This window comes from Bos grunniens, chromosome 28, assembly GCF_055505025.1.
Source record: "Bos grunniens cultivar Pamir isolate PY7600 chromosome 28, Bosgru_T2T1.0, whole genome shotgun sequence".
In the NCBI taxonomy this organism is placed as follows: Eukaryota; Metazoa; Chordata; class Mammalia; order Artiodactyla; family Bovidae; genus Bos; species Bos grunniens.
This window is the reverse complement of record NC_141192.1, coordinates 14,430,915-14,445,483: the sequence shown is the minus strand read 5'-3', so window position 1 is coordinate 14,445,483 and position 14,569 is coordinate 14,430,915. Positions and strand designations below refer to the sequence as shown.

Here is a 14,569-nt window from a genome sequence, read left to right as displayed (position 1 = left end):
ACATTTCTCATTTTCTGCCCTTTTTTTATCCTCTTTCTCAGACCATTGGGAAAAGGAAGCAATGTTGCTTAGCAACCAGTATGAAACTAGTCAATACTGTGTCTAGTATTAACCCATTGGTTCCAAGTAAGCAACACAGTCCATGGTTTCTATCGTTCTCCCCTTGTAGGTTTTAAACTGTGGGTTCACAAAAGTTGGAAGCACCACTTAATGTTCTAATCACACACTTCAAGGATATTTATGGCTGGTTATTCATGCTAACAAGTTCCAAAGTTGCAAGCTGTAGAAATTGTCTGTTTATTAAAATGGTTCACTTTGGGATTCTTAATTTAGAAATTTGCTGTAATTATTTTACTTTCACTTTTTGGGGAAAAAACAAGGATCTGATCTCAGCAGGTCTTTTGTGTGTATGTGCTCTCACGTTTAGTCATTTCATTCATCTGACAAATAGAAGATACATTTTCTGGATCGTATCATTCATTCATCTAATATTTATTGGGCTCTGCTCTGTGCCAACTTGCTTTGAAAGACACTGTGGAGTACCACTGTGAGCACACATGATTCTTGGACCCGTTTTTCTTTTTTTTGTAAGTAGAGTCCTTTTCCCTCTTCAGTTTCATCTATTGAAATACCCTATAATGATGCCACATCTTCAGATACTCAAGTGACTCCTCTACTGGAATGGCTTCTTTGGCTTTGATTTGATAATGTTATTCCTAGGTTCTTCAACCTTTTAGCAAGTGAGTAATAGGAAGCAACAGAAAGATCAGTATTGACCAACTCCTCCCACACATACAGGAGCTGTGACCAGCACACAGTGGTAAAGGCTTGAGAGCATGGATCTGCCTGGTGCACAACTAGAATGTTCATGAAATTGCCTTCATTGCTTCTTTTCTTTCATTTGCATCCCCTTTTTGCTACAGGTGACTTTCAAATCTCCCCAAATACTCAGCAACTTTAGGCCAGTCAAGGTCACCCCTAGTTGGTGGGTGTCGGTAAACTGATCTCTCCTCCTTAGGGTGTTAATGCCTTTATTGAAGTCTCTCAACAAGTGGGGCATCTTTGGGGGTGGATCAGAATTTCTCAGGGGACTCCTGACAGCAGACGTTGTCAGCTTGAGCAGACTGCTTTCTTCTTCCTTCACTTATCAGGGGGTGGTTTCCTCTTACACTGTAGCTCCTGGAGTATCTGATAGGTGAAAGGGTTGACCATTCTGAGATCCTACACTGACCTGCAGAGTGATTCCACATGGGTTTCTCACATCCTTTGAGTCCTCAGAGTCTAGATAAACTAGGTCTTTGTTGAGTTATAGGGGTGGTGTGGAGTCCCCCTCTTATCTCGGGTGCCCAGTATCCTGAAATTCTTAGACTTGGTCCCTGTGAATTGGCTGTTTCAAGTAGTGGAGAGAAGCATCTCTGATGACTAGATTCCATGAAGCCCCTAAAGGTGGTTCCAGTCTCAGTGGCTCTAGGTGCTCACTTGTTATTCATCCAGAAATTGTTATATAGGACTCATCAAGGTGTGGCTTTGAATTAGATTTTGGCAGATGTCTCCAAGAGGGATTGAAAGCCTCTGGATTATCTTATATGGGACTTGCCTTACTTCATTCGGTGCAGGAAGAGAGACATAGAGCGAGGCATGGGTGTAATTCTAGCAGCTTCTTTCACTGAGCACCTACTGTGGGACAGGCATTGTTCCAGAGAGGCCCCTTGCGTGTATTATCTTTCAATATTTCCAGCAGCCTGGCAAAGGAAATATTCATCTTTCTGATTTGCCAGTGAGAAAACTGGGACGTGGTAAGGGTAAATGTCTTGCTCAAGGTCACACAGCCCACAGGGACCAGGTAGTGATTTAAACACAGCCAGGGCTTGATTCTGCATCTCCTGCCCTCTCCATTTGGCTGCACTTCCTCTTCTGCAAGTCGGCTCTCACCTGAAGATAGGGGAGAGCTTGGAGGTTGCGTTGAAAGATTCTGTACATGGGGACTGTGGGAATCCATCCATGGACACTCTTGGGTTGGTTTTCCATGCAGAAGCTCATTCAGACTAGCATTGAGCAGCAGGAACAACTAAGGGGCTAGGAACCGAATTAAAAATTTAACTCCCTGACTTAGAACCTCTTCCTTGGTCTCTCATTTACTGTTTTGCTGTTTCTCCTCTCAAAATATGGACTGATGACAGCAATTTGCTCTAAGGTGGCTCCATGAGTTACGGTGACTCCGAGGATGGTGATCATATGTGTTACTGTGAGTGCTTCACCCAGGCTTGCCACCAGCCTCAATGTTTAATATTATACAGAGTGAAGTAAGTCGGGAAGAGAAACACCAGTATAGTATATTAATGCATACATATGGAATTTAGGAAGATGGTAATGATGACCCTATATATGAGACAGCAAAAGAGACACAGATGTAAAGAACAGACTTTTGGACTCTGTGGGAGAAGGCGAGGGTGGGATGGTTTGAGAGAATAGCACTGAAACATGTATATTACCATATGTGAAATAGATTGCCAGCCCAGGTCTGGTGCATGGGACAGGGTGCTCAGGGCCAGTGCACTGGGATGACCCAGAGGGATGGGATGGGGAGGGAGGTGGGAGTGGGGTTCAGAACGGGGAACACATGTACACGCATGGCTGATTCATGTGAATGTATGGCCAAACCACTACAATATTGGAAAGTAAATAGCTTCCAATTAAGATAAATACTTAAAAAATATTATCTATCTTCTGAAAACTGTGTCACATATGTGGTATAACACCTATTTTCAGCTAAGGCAGAGGCTCAGAGAAGTTAGCAAATTTTCCCAAGATCACACAGCTGGGAAATTGCACAACTGGATTTGAATACTACACTTTCTAGACTTCAGAGCCATTCTTAACTATTCACTGTGCTGATGACGTAGGTGACCCTCTGGTCTCCTCCTTCTGGGGCTCCTGAAGCAGACAGAGTGTGCCATGTACATGAGCATGGGTGTTCCTCATGTTAAATGTCATGGGTAGTAATCATTTCTGTATAAAGTATAAATACCTGGTGGGCAGGGCCATGCCCTAAATTTCTGATGGAATGTGTGTAGAGATTGAACACTTAGGGTATACGGTGTAAATTGGGGAGCTCACTGCTTTTCTCCTCCTGGGCAGCCAGCCACTCTGCTTCCTCCCCACTGCTATTGACAGAAAACTCATATCCTAAGGGATGAAGAGGGAATGCTATCAGCAGCTGGACCTCCTTCTGCCAGATAAACTTTATTAGAAGAATAAGTAGCTGGATATTGTATTGTTTTCAACCCGCTTTGGATTTTTTACATCCTGGGAAACGGTAGAGCACAGGATAACAATTCTACTCATGTGCTGGGTTCCCTAGGGCATGTTACCTAACCTTTCAACCCTGGATTCCTTCACTGTAAAGGGTCTAGAATAGCACCTACTTCAGAGGTTGTGGTTCTGAGAATCAAGTGAGATAATACATGTGAGGTCATTGGTGCAGATGTGGACACAGAGCCAATGCACAATCAAATAGAGCTCTTTGTGGTTCTTGGGTTTTTTTTTTTTAATTTATTTTTTAATTGGAGGAAAATTGCTTTACAATGTTGTATTGGTTTCTGTTGAACAACACTAATCAGTCAGAATTATGTATATACTCCCTCCCTCTTAACCGTCCCTCCTCTTCCCCCAGAGTTTTTTGTGTTTTGCTTATGTTTTACTCATGAATTTTTTATGGACAGTTAAAAAAAACTTTTAATTTTGTGTTGGGGTATAGCCGATTAACAATGTTGTGATGGTCTCAGGTGAACAGGAATGGGACTCAGCCGTATGTACATGTGTATCTGTTCTTCCCCAAACTCCCTCCCATCCTGGCTGCCATATAACGTTGAGCAGAGTTCCATATGCTATACCATACGTCCTTATTGGTTATTCATTTTAAACATAGCAGCGTGTACATGTCCATCCCAAACTCCCTAACTATCCCTTCACCCCATCCTTCCCCCCTGGCAACCGTTAAGTTCGTTTTCTAAGTCTGTGAGTCTTTTTCTGTTTTGTAAGTAAGATCTTTGGCATCATTTCTTTTTAGATTCCACACATACGGTATGTCATACACTATTTCTCCTTCTCTGTCTGACTTATTTCACTCAGTATGACGATCTCTGGGTCTATCCATGTCACTACAAATAAACAATTTTTATGAATTTATTCACATGGATTTTTCGTGGCCAATTATGAAAGTACAGTCATAAAGCAGGGTTGGTAGGAATTATGATGGGATGAAAAGCTGGAGGTTGGGGAACAGTTAAAGATAGTCTTACCTTTTAAAGTGTATGAATTCTCTGTTCATCCATTTCAGTTCGGTTATTAGAGTATGGACATGGAGGTAAGGAGTCTCGCGCCTGACCTGTCCCTAAGGGGATATGTAGTAGCAATAGCTTGTCGCATTAACTCCTCCCACCTGGTAGAGAACAGGAATCTTTGCTGCTGAATGTGACCCTCTTAACTTCTCCATGTGGTCTGCCATCCAGTTTCAGCAGCAAGAAACTAAAAATATTTGTGGATGAGAAGTCATTTGTCTCTGGTTTCTGCCTCTCCCAATGCCTGCACTGAGAAAGCAGCCTTCCAGCTGCCATTCACAACAGGGCTGCCCCGTGCTCGTGGTAGACCGAGGGTGTGGCAACTGGGATCCAACTGGGGATGAAGGAGAAGAACCGCTCTCAGAAGAAGAAATGAAGAAGCCTTCTACTCCTTGCCCAGGCAGAAGGCAAATTCCTCTTCGTGTTCCAGATGGAGGCAGAGAAGGGGAAAGAAAAAGTGAAGTCGCTCAGTCATATGCGACTCTTTGTGACCCCGTGGACTGTAGCTTGCAGGCTCCTCTGTCCATGGAACTTTCCGGACAAGAATACTGGCGTGGGTTGCCATTTCCTTCTCCAGCAGAGAAGGGGAGCCAGTTGTGTAAATAGGGTTTTCCTTCCCCTTCCACGCCCCAGTTTGTCTCTCATCTGCTCAGCACCTCGAGGTCCTCCAAAGGAAATCTCTGCCATTTTTTTTTTTCCTCCGAATTTAGCAATCTTGCAGAGGACAGTACTCTTCGTGTGTGGTCTCTTACTGAACTTGGGGCTAATGCACTCTACTGCCCACTCCAAATCCCATATCCTCTTCTCTGGTCAGGGGATGAGTCTGAGAGACAGTTACTGTGGAGAATACTGCAAGGTTAGCTTCTAAAATTGTACAGCCCCATATTGGTGATCCTTAAATGTAAGAAAATTAGAGATAAATGTTCAAGTGCAGTTAGCTTTGTGGGATTTAGACAATATAATTTACATTAGTTTGCTTAATTATTAATAGAAATATAGTTATATGTATGCATATATCCCAAAATCATTTTTATTGTTCCCATATTAGCTCTCATGTACATTTAGAAGTTAAATACTTTAAAATACAGTGTGTGCATATGTGTATATGTCTGCTTGTGTACATGGATGCATCCATTATGTTCTACTTATGTGTGTGTATACACATGTTTGCCAAAGGTGTTGCTGTTTCTCTGCTTTCTCTCCTCCCCGCAGTGCTGCTCCTTGTACAGAGAGCAGGCCAGGTGGTGCTGGGGAGTGAGCTGCACTTAGTTGAGCACTGATCATGTACCATGAGGTCCCATGGAAACGTCAAGTCCAGGCATATTAAATGGCAGGCCTTCGCTTCAGCAGCTCAAGGATGTAGCTGGGTTCTTGCTGAGCTCATCCGAGTGCAGCAGGAGGACAGGAAGTGCTGGCTGTGGCAGGTGGAGAAGGGCTCACTGCTGCGAGAAGACTGCCTGGATTTCCTGGGGATCCATGTTTCGCAGAGATGAGATCCAAGCAGAAACTGGAGAAGGAGAAAGGGACAGGCGTGTGGGCCTTGGACGAGCTGCCCTGGCAGTGGCCTGGTCTGTGGGGCGGGAGGGAACAGTCAAGGCCACAGAGCTGTCACCTGCTCTGCCACGTGTCCTCCCAGGAGCAGGGAGAGCGAGCTAAGCCTTCCTGGAAGTGCAGCTGTGTGGCTGGTCACAGTCCACGCCGGGCCTGGAGCCTCGTCATGCAGTCTGAGCAGCTGTGTGCTGTGTGTGTGTCCCTTTGTCCATGTCCCCACTGGGGGGATCAAGGGAACGTACCGACCCAAGCTTAGATGAATACATTTCACAGTCGGGTGAGGGGCTTCTGTGATGTGAGGGCCAGACCGCCCCGCTGTGGGCCATGCTGAAGGATTTTCAATTCCCAGGGATGCGTTTTGCAGCTCAGTGTCAGCAGGAGCTCTGCCACATTCTGCCTTTTCAAGCCCCCAGCTTGAGAGGAGCAGGCTCAAGAACAAGTTCTTCCTCACCCTCTGCCCAAACATCATTCTTAATAAACCTCAATCCATAAGTAAATGTGTTAGTCCAAGGCCTGGGACCACTAATGCATGATCATAGTCAAGGTGAAGATTCTTTTTCTAGTTTGTCTGAATACAGCAACAACCTTTATATATAGACTCTGTGCAAACAGTTAACTGTGGCTGAACTACTTGTCCTCCAGATGGGGAGAGGATTGACTGTGCTCTCTTGAGAGAGGACAGCATGTTAGAGGGGACCAGACCCAAGGGATTAGCAGAACCATTCTTATATTCATTTCTTTCTAACTTTGAGGGGGAATTCTGAGGAAGAATGCAAAATGGGAAAGTAAGAGAGTAGGAAAAGTAAGAAGGAATGGTAACAAATGGAGAGAAAGTGAACAAGAGGGAGTTTTAAGGATATCAGCCATGGCATCCAGCAGACTGAAAGCTTTAAGCACAATCTCAGCTTTAAGTTGTCATAAATATTAATAAAAGGGAATTTATTAGTACATGTATCTGAAAAGACCAGATGTGCTGTTGAACATGGCTGGTCCATGGGCCAATAATGTTCACAAAATGGTCTCTCTCCCTCCTTCCACCTCAGGGCACTGCTTTCCTGCCTGGTGACTCTCAGGCTTTCCCCTCCAGGAAACTAACTCCATGGCATTAACTCCCACAGGACTTCTAAATTATCTTCCCAGCAACCTCAGTGGAAAAAGAGAGCCCCTCTTATCATTTCTTCTGTTGTTGGGTCTTCAGGGCCCTGATTGTGTTACTTATCCATCCCGAGCCATTCTCTGCCATCTGTGGGGTATGACACTCTGGTTGGCCAGGCCGGGTTAGGTGGAGCCCAGGGTGGAGTCAGCTTTGCAGAACTCAGTGATGGGTAGTCTGAGGTGGGGTTCCTTGGGGACCATCAAGTTGCTCTTACCAGAAAAAAAGGTGAATGCAGGTGGGGCAGGTAAAAACCCACCAAGGAAAAATGTGTCAAAGCTAGAAGAAGTCTGAAAAGAGTTATTAATGCAATGGTTAGGGAAGATGGCTTCCCTGGTGGCTCAGACAGTAAAGCATTTGCCTACAATGCTGGAGACCGGGGTTCAGTCCACGGGTCGGGAAGATCCCCTGGAGAAGGAAATAGCAACCTACTCCAGTACTCTTGCCTGGAAAATCCCATGGATGGAGGAGTCCATGGGGTCGCAAAGAGTCGGACACAACTGAGTGACTTCACTCACTAGAGAAGATGGAAAACTAAATTAAACCAAACCTGACCATTGTTGGGGGTGTGCAAAGGCTGAATGATGGAGCCGATATGGCAGAAGGGCTGTTGTCTCAAATAGGAAGTTGAGCAGGGTGTTTTCCAGACAACGTTTTCAATTCTGAGTATTCCCCTTTCTCCCACCCCAAGGCTACATATCCAAGGTATATGGTTGTTTGAATCCATAGATCTTAATAATTTCTAGAGCCAATTTTCTAGAGGGTTCAGAGAGTTAGTGAGGAGTGCTTGTTATCAGTTGGGGATGATCATATCTTGAGTTACCAGACACTGGTCATTAAGTCAATAAAATATGGTTTCTGCTTTCTTTCTGAGGTATAGGTAATTTTACAGCAGCAGTTTTTTTTTTTTTTTTTAACACTCATATTTTTGATGAAAAGGAAATAATTTTTTTCCCCTCTATGACTGAGTTACTCAAGCTGTGCTCCCTGGAAAACCATGGGGTGACTTTGTGTTCCACAAAGAAAAAAAAGAGATAAATGTGTTTTGATAAGTTTGAAAAATGTTGCATCTCTTTTCTCCTAGGGAAGATTGACATATGCAGTGTTCATTATTGTATTAAAGACTTGGAGAAGTTTGGCAAGAAGAAAACCTTCAGGTTTTATACAACTAGTTGCTCTAGCTAGCTTATGTGGCCATAAGATATTCTTCTCATAGCACGAGGGTAGTGTTGAATATGGATCATAAAACAGTGCCTAAGGAATCAGCTGTATTTTCTTTGATTTGCACATACAAAGCCATCTGGAAAGGTTTTCACCACTCAGGCTCACCTTGTATGTTGGAAGGGACCACTTTACACTAAGAATCTCTGGGTGGTGTTTTCCTACCTCTAAGCCAAGCATCTCCATCTCACCATAACCATTTTCTTGAGAGAATGTGTAACACAAGTAACACTGGCTTATCAGTGCTTTTGTCTCTTCAGGGTTCATCATTAGTAAATAGTCACAACCATACCTGTGTTTTGGCTCTGAGAAGACTGATTGAGATTATCTCTGCCAATATCACTTTCTGCTGGTGGTACCCAAGATGATTTGGGGAGGTGCACAGAGGCATCAGTTGAAAGATGATTGTTCTTCTCCTAAGTTGTATCCAACTCTACCACCCCATGGACTATAGAATACATGCCAGGCTCCTCTGTCCTCCACTATCTCCCAGAGTTTGCTCCAATTCATGTCCATTGAGTTGGTGATGCTATCTAACCATTTTCTCCTCTGCCACCCTCTTCTCCTCTTGCTCTTGATCTTTCCCAACATCAGTGTTTTTCCGGTGAGTCAGCTTTTTGCATCAGGTGGCCAAAGTATTAGAGCTTCAGCATCAGTCCTTCCAGTAATATTCAGGGTTGATTTCCTGATGGCTCAGTGGTAAAGAATCCTCCCGCTAGGCAGGAGACTCGGATTTGATCTCTGGGTCAGGATGATCTGCTGGAGAAAGAAATGGCAGCCCACTCCAGTATTCTTACCTGGAAAACCCCATGGATAGAGGAGCTTGGCAGGCTACAGTTCATGGGGTCACAAAAGAGACAGACAAAACTTAGTGACTAAACAACAACAATTAAAAGATACTCCCCTTCATTTCTTTCCATTCCTTCTCCGTTATAGGGAGAAGGTCTTAGTTTGGAGCTAGTGTATCTTTAAAAAAAAACAAAAAAACAAAAAAAAACAGCAGGCTACTATATCTAACTCAAATTTAATAGTATTTGTTTTCATTGTGTATATTTTATTATGAATAATTTCTACTTAAGACTCTGGACACTTTCTACTTCTTACTGGTGATCTTGGTCCTTCCATTGTGATGGTTAGATAGAATCCCCTTTTAAAATAACTATAGGGGAAAATGAGTCAGCTTAGAGCAAGATTTTTCACACTTGGCACTAATGATATTTTGAACCAGATCGTTGTTTTGTTGTGGGTGGCTGTCCTATGCGTTATAGGATATTTAACAGTATACTTGGCCTCTATTGACCGGAAGTCAGTTGTTCCCTGTCCCTCTAGGTTATGACAATCAAGAAATGTCTCCAGACATTGTAAAATATTTCCTGGGGAATGTGATTATCCCTGAGAAGTAAGAGCCATCAATTTAGAGCCAGAAGAAGTACATAAGAGTAACAATGGTCCACAAGCATAGCAAAATTTGTAAGTGTGGTTAGGGATACATGATTTAGAGCCTTTCCAGATGTGGCTTTATGTGTGTGTGTTCATGTTCAGTCACTCAGTTATGTCTGACTCTTTGCAAACCTTTGGACTGTTGCTCACCAGGCTCCTCAGTCCATGGGGTTTTCCAAGCAAGAATACTGGAGTGGGTTACCATTTTCTCCTCCAGAGGATCTTTGTGACCCAGGGATTAAACCCAAGTCTCCTGTGTCTCCTACATTGTAGGCAGGCTCTTTACCCTTCAGGGAAGCATCTGCAAATCCCAGCTCTTGGTGGACATTTTGTAGAAGAACCAGCTTTGATCCTGTTGCCAGTGGACTTGCCTGACATCTGCAGAAGTGGCCAAGTCCAGGAAGGGAGCATTACACAGCCCAGTCCTATGACAAATGCTGCATTGCCAGAAACCAGAAAAGGAAAGAATTCTGAGTCATAATTTCCTTCATGCAGAAATTAGCTTGTACTTTTGAGATTTTGAACTGTGGTGCGGCTCGGAGCTGGTGAAAGAGCAAGGTGTAAAGATCCATTCAGTATTAGCATTGGTGAGGATTGCCAGATGCTCTCATTAATTGGCTTCAGACTGTGTGTGTTTCATTTAGAAGTAGCTGTGATCACTAATGGAATGACCCCTGTGTCTTTTCTGTTCTGAAGCAGGAGGTGAGATGGCTCCTCCTATTGCATTGTATTTGCCACTTGTGCTGACACCGAAGGCTGATAGTATAGGGTCTGTGGCCTTCAATGAAGTTGTTTTTGTGAAAGAAAATTTTGTTTTCATTTTTAATGAAGAGACAGGCCCCAGACTTCAAAAGCATGATGCTCACTGACAGCAGCAAAAGCATGGGATGGGGGAGAAGTCTGTTTTCTTGTTTTTCTCCCACTGCTCTTCCTTGCTATTGCTCTCCCATCCCAGCAGGAGATGGGCAGGCCTGGGTTCAGGAGGCTGCTCCCCAGGCTCTGTTTGACTTGGGGTTCACTCGTCTTCAACTCTTGCCTCTCTGTGGCCCATGCACGATAATCCTCTCCATGCTTCATTGTTTTGAGCATTTAGGAAAGAATAACCTGAGACCTTTCACTTAGCCCCCTTCCCATTTCCCCTTTTGCATTCAAGATGCACTTTTGATCAGAAAAGATGCTTGTAATCACATTAATAATATTAACTTAAGAGTAGTATGGTATTTGTTTTTTCTTCCCAGCACAGCAGCTCCAGAGTGCTCCTGTTAAAATGCTAAGTTTGTTATTGTCGTTTATGTGTCCGAATCTTTTGCCACCCCATGGAGTGTAACCCACCAGGCTTTTATGTCCATGGAATTTCCCAGGCAAGAATCCTGAAGTGGTTTGCCATTTCCTTCTTCAGGGGATTTTCCCAGCCCAAGGATCAAACCTGTGTCCCCTACATTGGCAGATGGATTTTTTCAACACTGAGCCACCAGTGCATGCTAGGTCACTTCAGTCATGTCTGACTCTGTGTGACCCTGTGGACTGTAGCCCACCAGGCTTCTTTGTCCACGGGATTCTCCAGGCAACAATATTGAAGTAGGTTGCCAATTCCTTCTCCAGGGGATCTTTGTGACCCAGAGATTGAACCTGTGTCTCTTACATTCCCTGCATTAGTAGGTGAGTGCCCATTAGTGCCACCTGGGAAGCCCCCTGAACCACCAGGGAAGGCCAGTAAAATGCTGGTTTAGACCCTGTTATATCCCCCTGCTAAAATCCTTCCAAAGGCTGACACGCTCCCAAGGTCTCATGAGACCTCACCTTCCGGACTGCTGCCCTGGCTTCCTGTCTATTCCTTGTCCCGTGGCCGTAACAGCGTCTCTGTCCTGCCTGTCCTGGCTGCTCCTCAGAGACTACCTGCAGGCCTCTTTCCTTGGGTTCCTCTCCTTTATATGCCAGCATCCCAGAGTCTCCCTCTGTCTCCTCCTTCCAGTCCAGACTTAAAACTTGCATCCTCAGCGAGGCCTTCTCTGTGGAAAGGAGCCACTCTGCTCTGTTCCCAGGCCTGCCCTGACTGCCTCCCCTGCTTAATTTTTCTTTTCTATCCTTTCCTACCCTCTGCAGTCCTCCTTTTTCATGAGGTTGCTCACGTGCTGTCCCCAGAAGCCAGCTCCAGAAAGCCTGGGTCTTGGCACTTCTGGTCACCGAGGCATCCCTAGAACCTGACCCACAGAGCATGCTCAGTACATTTTGGGGGAAAATGACAGAACCTGATTACTTCTAACAGGAGATTATTTGGGAGGGGGAGGGTTACAGAGTGCATTTCTGTGCATTTTCTGCTTAGTCCTCACCACAGTCCCAGGACAGACATTATCCCCACTTTACAGATGGGGAAAGTTGAAGCCCAAAGATATCCAGGGATCTGTTCCAGTTCACACGGCTGGTGATGATGAAACTTGGACTCACTTATTCCGTTTCCTGCAGTACTGACCTTTGCTCACTGGCGTCTCTGATTCTGATCATCTTGTAGAATTCGAGGGCAGTTGCAAGTGAAATTAGCAGACATGGGTCATGGGACCTGGTAAATGAGCACCATGGTGAAATCCCTTCCATTCATGGGCCCCTCCCAGACAGGCTGCCTTCCCCAGGCCTTCAGTAAAATTAGCCTGGAGGCCTTTGGCCCTGGTGCAGCAACCAGTGAGAAGCTATCCATTACTGCCGTTCATTAAGACAGGCGACACAAGATGAAATATTTTAGGTGAATCATCTGGCCTAATTTAGAAAGGCTCGGTAGGACCAGCACCTTTGATTTATCAGGGCGAGGTATCTGTTATCAGAGAGATCCACACACGGACTTATTTATTATCCAGAATCTGTTTTTAATTTCAGAGATTGTTTACCTAAACTGCTTCATGTCAGCTTCCAGGACGGATTTCTGCTTAGCATTTAATTTTAGATACTTGCCATGGTGGACAGTTAAAAATGGGTCTCCAGAATTTGTAGTTTCATTATGAATCTTACCTCCTGGCAGTCCCTGCTAGCAGTTTGTCTTTGAAATCTCCTTGGTACTTGTTAACCCTGCTCTGCTGTGAAAGAGATATAGTTTATTTATTGGACTTTGCCCATTTATGAAAAAGTACAGAAATTATTAATGGTTTAGTATCTATTAATGCATTAGTTGGGTGGAATTCAAATTCTAATATTTATGGTAAACCCCTTTATAATGAAACGGGCAGAGCATCAGCTCTTCTGCTTCTTAAATTTGGAAGGCTCTAGATGCCATTGGAATGACTCCCTGTGAAATATGAGCCCTGCTGGCTTTATATTTACACCCATAAATAAGAAATAAGTACTTTGGGTTGGAGGAGAAATAATTAAGAATATTTGTGTAGATAATAAAGAAGAAATGGTCCTGTTTGGTGAACTGTGGGCTTGGGAAGTGCCAGAGGCTGGCTGGACCTGGATGAAAGATCTGGGAAGGATTCGTGCTGGGAGAGGTGCGGAGGGCTTTGAGACACAGTGGGAAGGGGACCCCTGGGCAGGGCACTTGCCGCCTCAGCAGCATGTGCGTGGCTGTGTGCACAGGGCTTAGAGCTGGGAATCAGAAGACCTTGTTTGGATTCCAACTCTTCTATGCTGTTGAACTTTTCTGGACCTCAGGCTCCTCATCTGTAAAATGGAGAAAAAATCTTATAAAATTGGCTTGAGGATAAACAGCATAGACTTAGAATTGCCTAAAGTAATAACTGTATCTGAGTATATGAGACCTAAAAAGATGACCTGGTTAGGAAAAACAAGTGTCAAGGCAAGATAGAAAAAAAAAAAAAAGTTGTATATTAAATATTTACAAATATCTATGTACATCTTAAGGGGTATGTGTATAGTTGCTGGTTGTTGAGCAGGAGATACAGAATATAGGATGTATGTGTATAAGTATGAATAATGACTCAACATGGAAATTTTTTAAAAATCAAGGTTTCAGAGCATAGTCAATGAATGGGTACCTCTTACACAAAAGAACTCTTCTGCCAGAAGTTTGGTATTGGTTTCTTGAGGTTTTCTTAGTCCAACCAAAATTTCACCCTGACCTGCTTCTGTATGAGCTCCTGGTTTGGTTAAATCTCTATATCTCTAAGCACCTAGTTAAGGGTTATAAAATCATGACATATCATCATAGGAAGGAATCTCAGGGAGCACCTAATTTAGAAATGTCAAATAGGTTTCATTGCATATGAAAACTCTATAATGGTGGCTTCAAGAAGAACTACACAGAGACAAATTCTGAGTCCCAGTCATGCTCAGCAGGGAAGAGTTTCCAGATTGACTAGTAATGCTTATCAGGATTGATGGGTTAGGAAGTGGTGGTGATGTTCACAGTCTCTTGTTTTTCATTTTTGGTTTTAAAATAAGGAAATCAAAGCCTAGTCTGATCAAGTCAACTGGCCAGGCTCACACAGGGAGTTAGAGATGAGCCAGGACTAAAGTTTGGTCTCTGGTTTCCAGTTTACTTATGTCCTGCCACGCTGCCCTTGTTACCATGCACAGCCTCAGTGTTTCTGCAGACCACCCACGAGTGCTATGGTCAGCTGTCCCTGACTTGTCAAAGCACAGATTCAAGAGGACAAAGTTCAGCTATTCTCCATGCTGTGTGTGGTGGCCTGCACAGACAGCCAAGGCCAAGACACTGTTTGGATTGGATGAAGTGATGACGATGATGACAACTCATTACTTAACATTTCCGTGTCACAGGCTCTGGGCCATGCATTTGATGTATATTATCTCATTTACCACAATCTTATCATTGTGGGAAACTCTTTCCACTATGCACATGAGGAGAATGGGATCCATATCGGTTAAGGAATGCTCCAGAGCCGCAAGCTAGCAG

At 44.0% G+C, this 14,569-nt stretch overlaps 1 protein-coding gene and 1 long non-coding RNA gene across 4 annotated transcripts in view; both read left to right on the top strand.

Annotated features, from left to right (window-relative positions):
• The window catches only part of LRMDA (leucine rich melanocyte differentiation associated), a 1,316,517-nt gene that overhangs the window by 580,553 nt on the left and 721,395 nt on the right, over positions 1 to 14,569 (top strand). The window lies entirely within an intron of this gene.
• LOC147342869 (uncharacterized) overlaps positions 1 to 14,569 on the top strand; it is a 62,123-nt gene that overhangs the window by 18,646 nt on the left and 28,908 nt on the right. Inside the window, exon 1 of the long non-coding RNA XR_015156787.1 lies at positions 1 to 14,569. This exon is cut by the window's left edge and continues 18,646 nt beyond it. This is a non-coding gene — a long non-coding RNA (uncharacterized LOC147342869).